Consider the following 13,013-nt stretch of genomic DNA (forward strand, 5'->3'; position numbering starts at 1 on the left):
ATCCTAAAGCGTAACTAATTGTTCAAATGGCTATTTTTGTCCAAACCTCGCAAGTTTTGTTTCATAACAATTCTCTAGTCCACTCACTCGTATGAAAGTCCAGGGTGTGATATCGGACAAGAGGGTGCATGTTAAAAGAAAAAACTTTAACATTTCTTTGAATGTGAGATTCGGTAAGGAAATATATTGTTAAGTAGAAAGGCATTCCTGAATTTAAATTATGTGTGAATGTATATCATATTCATATATTCTATTTAAAATTGTGACTTATGTACGCGATTACGAATTCAGATAAATGGGATTTCAAATTTGACTTGATGGATTGAATAGAGAAACAGTAGACTTTTTGAGTTCCACCATATTTTGAAAAAATTGAGGAATGCTTTTTTTAAAATTTGATTAACTATCTACATCTTCTTTAATCGAGTTGTTTTCAATAAAATCTTCAATTGTGCACGTTTTAGATTTAATTGAAAGTTCGAGTCTCTGAGGTGGAGTGTAGTTGGTGTTGCAGTTCAGGCAATCACCAAAAGCAGTTCTTGCTCACAAATATTTCGAATCATTTTCATCTAATATGACCGATAAAGGAACTTGCCCTTTGATTCAGTTCTGTTGAATAAAAAAAAAAGAAATGCAACCTTTTTTGAACTTTAAAGTGGAAGACAGAGGCATTTGAAATTCAAAGTAACCGATACATTTTCGAAATATTGTAATGCAATAAAATCTTTTAGTATAACAATTTTAATCTGGTATATTATTATTTATTTTCATTTAACCAGATAAGACATATTTATAGGAATTTTAGCCTTTTTGAAATCGGATTTTATGATTCTTAGGATCGCTGCAAATCTGCCTTAAAATATTTGTTAATATGTTTGAAAGGAATGTAAACAATTGAAATCAGAATCGTTCCATACGCTTTATATAACAGGCCGATGGAGCTGGAACAATTACATTTTGACGTTAATTATTCTCATGTACTCTTTAAGACTCGAGTCGCTTTTATTGCACCAAATAAGAGATTTACTCCGATTGGACGTGATTTTTTTCAAAATTTAATGCTAATTTTTTTATTAATTAAAATTAATTTAAATTTTAAAGTTTCCTCACTAACAAAAGAATATTTTGAATGAAAAAAATAATTTTCATATTTTTTTAATTCAACATAATTGACTTTTGAATTATACAGGTTTTATTTCTGCAAATTTTTTTTAACTGTTCTAAATTTTTCAAAATTTGTGTGAGACGCAATTTATTACAATTCTTTCATACTGCTATCATAAGATTTAAAAAAAAATTATTGCTTCATCAAATCTTTCACTGACGTGTTGTTGCCAATGTTAAAGCAATATTTAAGACATTATTAATTTTTTGGGGAGGGGGCATTCACTTAAAAGCATATTTTTCACTTTTTCTTTTATAAATGTAAGGCTTTAAGGATGGTATTTTCGCAGTGAATTCTGTGTCGTAAAAATTGTTACTCACCTATTACAGCGACTGATGCATTCAAGGCAGACGAATCAAGCCTAAACATTATCCCATTTTGATATTTTGAATCATTGATTTGAATCTGCATTTTTATTATTATTTTATTAATAATAAATAAATAAATAGGATTGGTGACGAGAGAATACATATACCAATAAAAGTGTCTTACTGAAAAGGCTTCACTGTATTTGAAAATAAAATTTATGACACATTCTCTCCCTCTGCCTCACTCTTCAATTTTATCTCTTTTATTTAATGTTATTGAACTATTCTTTAGTTGCGTGAATAAATGGAACCGGATCTTTTCATAATCGATGAATTCGAAGCGTTGATTGTTTTGTGAAGTAGTCTCTGAGGTCTTTTAAGAAAAGTTTCACTATGAATGCTGATAGTCAAAAAATAAATTTGAAAAAAATAAAATGCAGATTACTAAAGTATTTGCTCTCATTAATTATTAAAATCATCCATTTAAAATCGATTTTATTGCTTTCATTATAATGCATTGAATTATTAATCAAACATTCATTCTTTGCTACACTCTAAGAAAGTTATATTTGTTAGAAACTTGTTTTCTATTATAATAACTGAATGCTTTTTTGTGCATCAAAGAAAATCAATAAATAAGCATCACGATTCATTTATGTAGAATTTTAATGTATTAGTTATCTTTTTAATGATCTATATATGTTGAAAATAAATGAATAAATATTTTCACATATTACAAAAATAATTAAAAATAAAATAAATTCTTAACGTGTTGATAAAGTTAAAAATGTATTGAAATACGAAAATAATTATATATTAATAAAAAGAGCGATCTTATTATGTGCACTGTCTAGGATTTCAAAATACCAAATGCTGTCAGAGGCTACTTCTAGGATTGTAGAACAATGTTTTTAATTACAAAGTTTAATCACTTCTCGGTATTATGGCTTAAATGAAAGTGTACAAATATTTTGACATGTTCCGAATCAAAAGCATTTTCTGTAATATTTTTACTTTCTCGAATACGAAGAGAAAATATTGCACGACTAATACTAATGAAGGTCTCTATGAAATGTTGGATATCCACAGGGATTATTTTACTATAGTATCAATATATCTACAAGAAATTTGCCTACCTGCTCGTCCGTTCACATGTGAAAAAATATCTTAAAAACACAATAGAATGGCTAGGAAGAATTCTACCATACTATACGTCTTTGGTGACCGGCTTGTTCGCCCAAATGATTGACTTTAAAAAAATTAATATCGAATTTTTAAAATATAGAGATTATCCATTTGACGACGGTTAAGCATATTGAATGTCATTTGTCATTAAACTTTCTGTTTAATGCCTCTTTATTTGTTTCTTTTACATCTGGTTTCCTCTGACAAGGGAATGCCAGCCGATCTTAAACATTTATAATAACAGTTTACTCCAATAATTAGTGAAGCATTGATTCGAGAGCGTAACATTACATTACGTAAAAACATTCAATCCATTTAGTATTCCGAAAATTCGCAAAGTTTGTTCACTGTTGCCATTCAACAATAAGTAATAAGAGCGACGTCTGTGCCACGTACGTTAGTATGTACTACGTATGTAGTAGGGAATTAACTTCAATTTAATTTACTACGGAAGGCACTATTTTTACACAGGAACAAAGGTGCAATGCGTTCATTCGTACCAGAAGACAAGAGGGAAAGTCTCAGAAATTTTTCTCTTAATGGGTTCTGTACAAAATTCTGTACAAAAATCTTTGAAAAAGATGAATAGGTGTTAAGGATTACTATCCATTTGTTGATGATGAGAACAACGAACAAGAAATTTTTAGAATGCATGTTGGCAATAATTAAATAAAAAAGTGGGATTTGGATAGGGAAATAAGAGAAAATTTTAGAATGAAATAACATGGACTCATTTAAGATAAAAATTATGATATCAATTAAGATTTAAAATGAAACCAAACAACATTTATATTATATATATATATATATTATATTATTATTATTATTATTAGATACAGAGAGAGAGAGAGAGAAAGAAAGAATTGTACCTACGGAATTAAAGATCTATATAAAATGCTGGACCAAAACCTTAAACTTGTTGATTGTCTTTTGGTCTATCTACTTGCTTGCAGGTAAATGCGAATACTCAGAGACTAAAAGCCCCCCCCCCCCCAAAAAAAACAGTGGGAGTAATCTCTACTAAATTTTTTATGTACCTTTTAATAAACGTACTAACCATATGCCATTGGATAACAAAATTAAGAAAGAGCCTACCAGAGTGCGATCGTTGGTGATGAATCGTTAGGTTAATCACCCAGTTAATACGCAAGTACCATAAAAGTGTATTTTGGACGCCTTTTGTTTCGTTCGATCGAAACCAAAATTTGACATAGAACTACAGTTGCAGTTACTTAATGCACCAAATTGCATTTATGTAAATCACTGCATTTTGCGTTAACGCACATACATACATGCACAAGTACAGACCAGTAGACGGTTTAACCTTTTGGCAAATATGATTCCTAACTAAATACAAATCTACATTTTAGATACTTAACCTGTGTAATAAATGTCTAATTCTTTCATTTTTGTAATTATTAAATATATTTGTATTCGGATAACTCAGAAATCAGTTCTTGTCAAAATATGTGACAAATCTACAATTTCTGTGTGAAGTCCATTCACCAAACTCTATCCGTCTAGCTGAATGCCACATAATTATAGTGACTGACAGACAGACAGACAGAATTCGAAAAAGGTGTTTTTTGGGTTCAGAAGGCTTGAAACATGAAAATTCGTCAAAATTTCCACTTCTCTATTTTATTTATTTATTTTTGACAATCACAATACTTTCTCTTTGTATATTTCGTTTACTAGAAAGTTCAAAAAACTGTACCATCAAAATTGTTCATATATATGCTCCAGTTGGTCCAAATTTCGATTTTTCTATTTTGAACGCTCGGAACGCGTTTCATTACAAATTATGCATGTTGATAAAAATTATATATGATGTTACACAAATTATACATGATGTTACAAATGCATCATTATTATTCATTTATTATAACATGTTGACGAAGGAAAAAGAAAATTCGAGCTTGCATTCCGAAACATTGTTCCAAGATAATGTTTTTCACTTGATCTGTCTGCCTCAATAATTAGTAATAATTCAATCTGCAGCAATAATGACGTCCACACACACAAGAAATTTATTTTATAATAGCCGCCTTTTGCAACCCATTGGTTCATTGGGAATAATAGGTTTGATTATTTTCCATGAAATTTTTTAAGCTTAACTTAATATTGATGATTTTTCCCAAGAAAATATCACATTGTGACAGATGTCAAGACCATTTTGCTTGGAAAGCCTTATACCTTCTCTCTTCATATTGTGCATGAACTATTCTATAAGATCTCAGTTGCGTGATAACAATTAGAAATGCAGTGCTCGGCAAATCTATAAATTAACTTTCGCAATATTGTAACTTCGTTTTTTTTATTGTGCAAATTGCACAGATATTAAACAGGGGCTCTCCTCCTTACCTATGAAGAACTGAAGGAGAGCGCGCGATTAAATATTTGTTGTAACAATGAAAAACTTTAGAATTCCAGCGCCATAATAAAATGTATTGTAAATTTACGAAAATTTTTATAAAAGAATTCGCATGCTAATTAAACTGGTATCATTAAGAAGACAATTTAAAAACTTTTAAAATGGCATAGACATTAATTTTGTGCTGTAATATTTTCGAAAGTTAATGCGAACAAACGTCAAAATTTAACTTAATTTTTAATTACTTAAAATTTTAAATAAAATTTCAAAAAGATCCCACTAATGTGAAAATTTATACCTTCTAAACGTGCCAAAAATGCTGATTCGGTTTTTAACGATCTATCAACTCACAAACACGCATATTAATTTTTATTAGTAGAAGAGATTATTTCATTGCATTTGTCCATTGATAAACATAAGAACTAAAACAACAAAAAATACTATTGTGAAATGTGCTTAGAACTATTCATAAAAATCTGTCACATTTTTAAAACTAAATATTACATTAAATATTTATGTAATATGTAAATATAATATGTTTATGTAATATGTAATTTTTAAGTAATATAAAATAAATTTTACATTAATAATCTTTTCAATTTTAAAATTGTTTTGGGAGCAATAAATGTTGTTTGCTTGGAAATTATTACAAAAAAGTTTAAAATTTCGATTAATTTTTAATTAAAAAATCTATTTATGGTTTAAAAAGATTCTTTCTTGGTGAACAGCTACTATCTAAGAAGTAACTATGTGCTAAATATGTAGCTCTAGATCATACGGTCTCTTCTGTAGAGCGTTTTGAAAGATTTTTGCATGACGCAACTTGCAGACAGCATCCAGTCTAATATTATTATGCTCAAAATAATACCCGGTTCTTAATGTGTTAATACATACGAGACCGTATTTAGAGAATGAGTGGAAAATAAAATATAATAGCTTTAATATCTCTTCTCATTGGACAAGAGTGCAGAAAATGAACATTTTTTAAACATACATCACGATTATATCATCAGGGAGGTTTAAACCAGGATTCAGCCAATACAATCCCTTAGAACAATTGATGAACAAGAAAAGAATGAAGAGAGGAGGGCGACTGAAGGATGGGGAGAGGCATACCCCGTAAAGTAGCGCCCCCGTGTGGCGAGGAGTTCTGAAGGCGGCCGCCTATGAACTGACAGTTCTCCGTAGGAGTGGAATTTGGAGCGATCTCGTTTAAATGCCCGGTGTGTTCTTCTCACCACATTTTCATCAAAAACACGTGGAAATCGAAGCGTCTCTGTACTCTACCCTGTTCTATCCATCTCTCGGGTTCCGTACTAATTCAATCCTATACGTAGCGCATTTTGTTGGTAAGATATCATTCCAGTTTTTAACTGTGTATATAAATAATGATGATTTATTTTTATTCATGATGCAATTTTTTCCAAAAAATCTATCTGCAATTTTTGAATAAACAAAGGATTAGTTAATATCAAGTTATTACTTGATGAGATAAAAAAAAAAGGAATTATATAATCATTAAAGATTGTGAAACCTACAAAAGAAATTAGTTAAAAAATTGGAATTTTTTTGAAATATTTAATTTTTTGTTTATAAAGGAATATTGGGTTTGGCCACTAATACATTGATTTTTATTTCATAAACGTTGAAAAAAAATTATTATTTTAGCAAATTCTGTAGCAACAAAATTTAATTAAAATAAAAAGAAATAAATGAATTTGTTTTAAAACTTTAAGTGTGATTTGTAAACAAGTAGTTGATTTGGTAGCAATCAAATTAAATTTTATTTAAAAAATAAGTGCTAATACTTCTTTGATTTGAATGGGCACAACAGAATAGTAGAAGAAATTAAAGAAACCTAAGAAAAGATCAATACTTTCTATGGGGATTAAAATTTAGTTAGTGAGATCAGACAATTTTTAAGTAGACAAGATCGAAAATTTTTAAAAATCAACAAATAATAGAATTAAAAATAAAAAAAATCAGCTGTAGAATTTCGCAGCCTGAAGTGGAAAATAACATTTTTGTTAGATCAAAATTAAATGACTTCATAGTTTCAAACTTAAAATCCAATTTAAAAACTTTTTCTGATTTTAAATCTTAATATACTGATATTTTATTGTCTTATTTGTACTATAGCTGAAGCAAATGTTGCATTTTTTAAAACTTTTATTTTTAATTTCTTGGATTGTTTCAAAAGAAGCGACATTTTTTCATTTTCATTATTATTATTAACAATTTGAAAAATATGAAATTCATTTTGCAATTTGAATTCCTTTTGCTAATAAACAAAGCAGAATCCTTATTTATACATTTAAATGATGATAGTTTCAAATTATTTTGATACTGTTTCTTTAATGTCAAGAAAAATTACATTTTAAGGTGATCAAAACATTTTTCAATTAATTCTCTTAAATGTTTTCTTTAGTCAAAGAATATATATATATATATATAAAATCTACATATAAATGAGTAACCTACTTTTGTATTGATCATGGAAAATAGGAATAAGCAGATTCGACCTTTTAGACAGTTAATTACATATATGTCTTGATATTAAAAGAGGTCTCTGATATTTATAAGCATAAATAAATTAATTATTTCTTTATCACATTTTCCAATTTTAAAATTTAGATGATGTTTAAGAAATATCCAGTACAGCTATTCAAAGGATTGCATGGAGAATATATATATGAATATCTATCTACACGCATACACATACACACTCACAAACACACACACTGCGGCATCTCAAATTAAAAAATAAATAAAATGGAAGTGTGTGTAAAAATGCACTTCTTTTTCAATACATTTGAATTCATCTATCTAATTTTAATATTTTGCGTTTATTATTTATTGTTGCAACATAAATTGGATATTTTTACTTTTTCGTTTTTTGATTAATAGTCAGGAACACAACTGAATAAATAAATCTTTTTTTTATTTTTCGTTTCCTTCTAAGATTTTTGATTTCTGGGTGACATTAAAATAATACCTTTCGATTTACTACGTGAAAAATTAGAAAGCTCCGTCCGAATTATTGAAATTCTCATTGATTCTTATGTTTTCTAGATTTTATTTTACTCAAACAATTCTATATTTATTTCCAATGACTTTTTACATTGAATAAAGTTTCTGGAATAAGAATAATAGCATTTTCAGTTAACTCTCCAAAATGTTTGATTTTATTCTTTGAATCGGAGACTTTTTATAATTTATTTATTTTGGTCAAAAATACTACTTTATGGTGCGAATATATTCAAAAGTATGAATGATTTTTACTTATTACAGTAAATTTTCGTTTTTATTTATGTATTATGATTTTGTCTAAATTTTATATGAATGCCTGATGGCTGCAAAGCGAGAAATTTGAATAAATTTTAGTTGGTTAGAATATTTTTTTTTATGTGGATAGATGTATTCTTTAATAATTTTTAATAACCAAATTATTTTGAAATTTATGATAGATCTCGTAGGTTTAATTTTTATTAGAATTCTTACCAGTGAAAATGTAATTTTCGGCCATTTGCTATCTTTCTAAGAGAAATATTTAAAATTTATTATCTTTGTTGTGTATATTTAGAGCAATTATCAAAAATATTGCATGCATAATAAAGTTAATAAAAATTAATAGTATAAAATGAATTTGTTTCATCTGTTTGGTTTCCTCCGAATGAAAGAAAATTACTATATCTATTATGTGACTATCTAATCTTTGATTTAATAATCTATAATAATTCCCTTTCATATGAATAAAAAGATGTGATGTAAGTATCGTACTCAGAATGATTAAATTTGATTAGATTAAATGATTAATTATTAATAAATTTTATTATTCTGTGTTGGCTTAAATTAAAATTACAGCTAAAAGCAAGAAAAAGGATAAAAGTAATAAAATTCGGAAAATCGTTTAATATAATAAAGTCCTTAAGATTCAGAGCTTAAAATTTCGACGATTCACAGACTGCAATTACTGGAAGTACGATTACTAGCAACAAAAGAGCATATTGCTCAGTAATCATTCGTAACATTTCAGTTTGCTAGATTAATGCCATTGAATATTCTAATTTATTTAATGATATATTTCTTATTATTCACTTTTAATGTTAGAAATTTAATTTCTAATCTAGCATTTTATCATAATTTTTTTTATCAGTTTCAATATAAAATTTAATAGTGCTTTTTGGAATAAACGATTGATACAATGTGCAGCCGTTAACAGATATGCTCTGCAATAGTGTTAATAACTACTACAATAGTACTTTTAATCAAAATTAGTGAAAATTTATTATTTGTTTCTGCTGTAAAAACCACTTTAATTTATATCAGCCAATTTTAGTAATTAACAATTCTATCACAAATATAGCTGGAGAAATATTTTGGAATAAAACAAAGAGTTTCTATTAAAATTTACTATTCATTAATTGAATATTATTAACGGATTACTGAAATCAATCTCAATATTAATTCGCTTTCTTCTCAATGCGGATATGTTAAGTCCTGATTCCAATGTTACTGCTGTTTCCAGAATAAAACTCAAGATCCTCTTTTAAAGAATTTCATAATTATAACTTTATATGTTATTCCGATCACTCTGACCAAACTTTGATTTTCGCAGAGTATAAACAAAAATAAAAGCAAAGAAATTTGAAAATTGTAAATTTATTTAATATACATTTCATTTCAATAACACAATAGAAAGAGGCTTCATTTAAAAGTTTGAAACCTCATATAATTTCAAAAGAAAGGAATCTTTTAAAAAGAACTCCAAAGACTAAGAATCTAGGATTATATTAAATATTATGAAATTTAAATGAAATGTTTTTAAAATATCTTTATGTGTTGCTATAAATTTTCAGAAATTTCCCTTGCTTTATTTCGCGCCATTTTTTAAACTGCAAGATGTAGATTTAGGATTCCTAGATTTCATATCTGAAAGAAAAAAGAAATAATTATTTCATAATAGAAAAAAATATGAAAAATAAAATCCTGGTGTTCAGATATACATAATTAATGCAATGTCCTGACAATTATCCAAAATAATTGATAAGATATTTTCTATAATGCTGTATCATTACGTGATGATTAACATAAACTTTATAAAAATACTTTAAGAATGTCAGCTGTTTAATCCATTTTAATTTTTGATTTAAACTACTAAATCAAATTTTATTATTTCTGATGGTAAAGTTAAATTTTAAATGATTTTTTATTACTCAAAAATGAACTGAATTCTTTAGAAATCTCTAAGCCTTAATGTCAGATATTGGTTTAAAAAAAGGCTAATAATGCAAAATAGTGGATTTTTTTCAGTTATATAATTTTGAGTCTTCTTTCTATTTTCAGTTTTTTCTGAAAGAAATCGATTTCTACATTCTGCTATTCACCTATTAATATAATTTTTCCCATCTTATTCATTTTCTTCATTTTACATTTCTCACTGATTTTTTCCATATATTTTTGAGCAATTCATTTTGATAAAAATATGATATGTTCGTTGGATTAAAACAATTAATAATTTATCAAATATTATCATTGCAATTTTTTTTACTGATTTGTTTTAAAAAAAGTAACTGCATTAGAAAATGTATTCGCTTTGTAAATTTACAATTCAGCAGTATTTAAAACATGTATAGATATGGGATAACAGTGATTTGTTGATTTTACTGAATGTTACTAAATATTTATCCAGATTGAATTTTCTTACCAACATTCTTCAGTTTGAATATTTATATTTAATGATATAACTCGAATAAAGCAGAAGATTCTTGGAATAACTCTTAGCCCTCAGTAAGAGAAAGTAAAATTTTATTTAAGGCCAACTAATAATAATCTCTTTACTGAAATTAAAAAGATTTATAATGTATTTTCTATTTAATCTTAAAGTGTACTGCAATACATAGTTGCATCATACCCCTTTTTGGCTCTATAAAATTAATTTTGAATATTAACGCTCTGACCGGAATATAGGTTATTATGATTGTTGAAGTACATTTTAGGTAAATGGCTATCCAAAGGATGTTCGGGTTAAAGTGTTAATATCTTTAGAATCAATTGAGATTTTATGGTTTTTTGCAGACAATTTGTAATAAAGAAATTGTGATTGAGGAATTTCAATTTTTAATGATTACTTTAAATAAAATTCTCAAAATTTATTTAAAATTAGTTTCTGTACATTCATTTGTAGTAATCTTGATTCTTGTAGAATTACTTTCGATTCTTGAATAAAATAAAATTAAATTGTGGAATATAAATGCTATATATTTATTGATAAGTTTTCCGTCATTCATTATAAATTATCAGAAAATATGAGCTCAAAAGATGTAGTGAGGATACATTTATAATTTTTTTTCCTACTGCGAATAAAATTAGTTGCATTGTATGTGAAACTGTTCTTAATAAAGTTGGAACCATACTTGTGTATTAATAATAAACACGTACAGAAATCTACCATTAGCATTATTATGGCACTGAATATCGAAATTTTAATTATTCTTTGTTGCACAAGTTATCCTGATTAAACATTTTTGCAAAACATCATCACTTCTGCAAATAGCATTTTTTTTTTCTTCTAAAAACGTACACGCCTCTGAAAGCCTATTTTCTGAAACGATTTCTTGATCCCTTTATGTTTAACGCTTCTTCTTGAACAGCAATTTCAAATGTGTCGACATTGTTTCGAAATTCCGGAACATTTCTTCATACCGCTTTATGGCACTTATTACAATGCAATTCTTTCACCATGGCTTCATCATCGATGGGGAAAATAATGGCTGCTTTGATAAATATCCTGAAATATAAACAGTAAAAACTCTTATGAAAACCTACATTCATGAAAATCTAAAATTTTGTGCCATGCAAACTGTTTATTGCTAAGTGCAGCGTGTTCAGGAATATCTAAACTCGGATATTACGTTAACATAACTAGCTGATAATAATCAGGCTCTTAAAGATGATTAACTAAATGCAGAAAATGGCATACTTCTTTGCAATTAAGCCTACAATGTTTCACATAAAATGTAATTGTTTAAATTAAATATAGTTGTGTTAAAATTAATTGTAATTTAACAGTAACAGTAAAGAAAGAAAGAAAAATAAGTATCTCTTTTTTTCAGTTGTAAATCTATTTTGAAAGGAATATTTTATCATCAAAACAGCTTTTAAGATTCATTGTTAAATGTTGTCACAATATTTTTTAAAAAATTACACTTGAGAGGGATCTCTAATACGTTTAACAGAATTACTTGGAATTTAGAATGCAAATAAAGTTTATAATATTATTTTCTTATGTATCACGTGCATTTATGTATAATAATAAAATGAAAAACTTTAAAAGGCATGATTTCTTATCTAAAAATAATAAATGCGTCTAAATTACTTTTTTTTTGCATCGCTCCTATCAATTTGAATTAAAAACTTAGTTGATATAACGATCATTTTAAAAAATTTAAACTGATATTTTAAACATTAATCTTGATCATATAAAATATATTATAGCAAGCAGATAATATAGTATGTTCCCGCTATTATGATTAAATATATTAAAAGTATATACTATTAAGTGGGAATATAACAAAATATTTATAAAATTATGTTTTTAAAGTACATATTTTACATTATTATTCCTAAGTATGGAGTGCAATGAATATACTTCTGGAAAATAACAAACTAAATTAACAACCTTTTATCGATATATGCCCTTTAACATGAAATTGATAAATACAAGTTTTATCATCATAATATTACATGAGAATATAGAAAGCGAACGCTTAACTGAATTGATATTAAGCATTATTAAATTAGCAGATCGACCGATAAATCCTAACTTCAATTGCGATGAATTTCAAGCGAATTTTTCGCCACGACACTACTAACTTAATTGTAGAGATCTGGCCGTCATTAGAGGAAATAACAAATCAATTACCTCTCAGCGCAAATCAACAATGTCGCTATCGTCTGATCTGTCAGTAAATGAAGGCAA

At 27.1% G+C, this 13,013-nt stretch overlaps 1 protein-coding gene across 2 annotated transcripts in view; it reads left to right on the top strand.

Moving 5' to 3' along the window:
* LOC129965576 (GATA-binding factor 2-like) overlaps positions 1–13,013 on the top strand; it is a 377,227-nt gene that overhangs the window by 93,222 nt on the left and 270,992 nt on the right. Inside the window, exon 1 of one of the 2 annotated variants that reach the window (XM_056079589.1) lies at positions 6,245–6,381. The exons of the other annotated variant lie outside the window; for it this stretch is intronic. The gene's annotated coding sequence lies outside the window, so the exon portion shown is untranslated. Of the gene's footprint in view, positions 1–6,244; positions 6,382–13,013 lie in introns of those variants that run through there. 2 annotated transcript variants of the gene reach the window in all.

The sequence above is a fragment of the Argiope bruennichi genome, chromosome 4, assembly GCF_947563725.1.
Source record: "Argiope bruennichi chromosome 4, qqArgBrue1.1, whole genome shotgun sequence".
Classification (NCBI taxonomy): domain Eukaryota; kingdom Metazoa; phylum Arthropoda; class Arachnida; order Araneae; family Araneidae; genus Argiope; species Argiope bruennichi.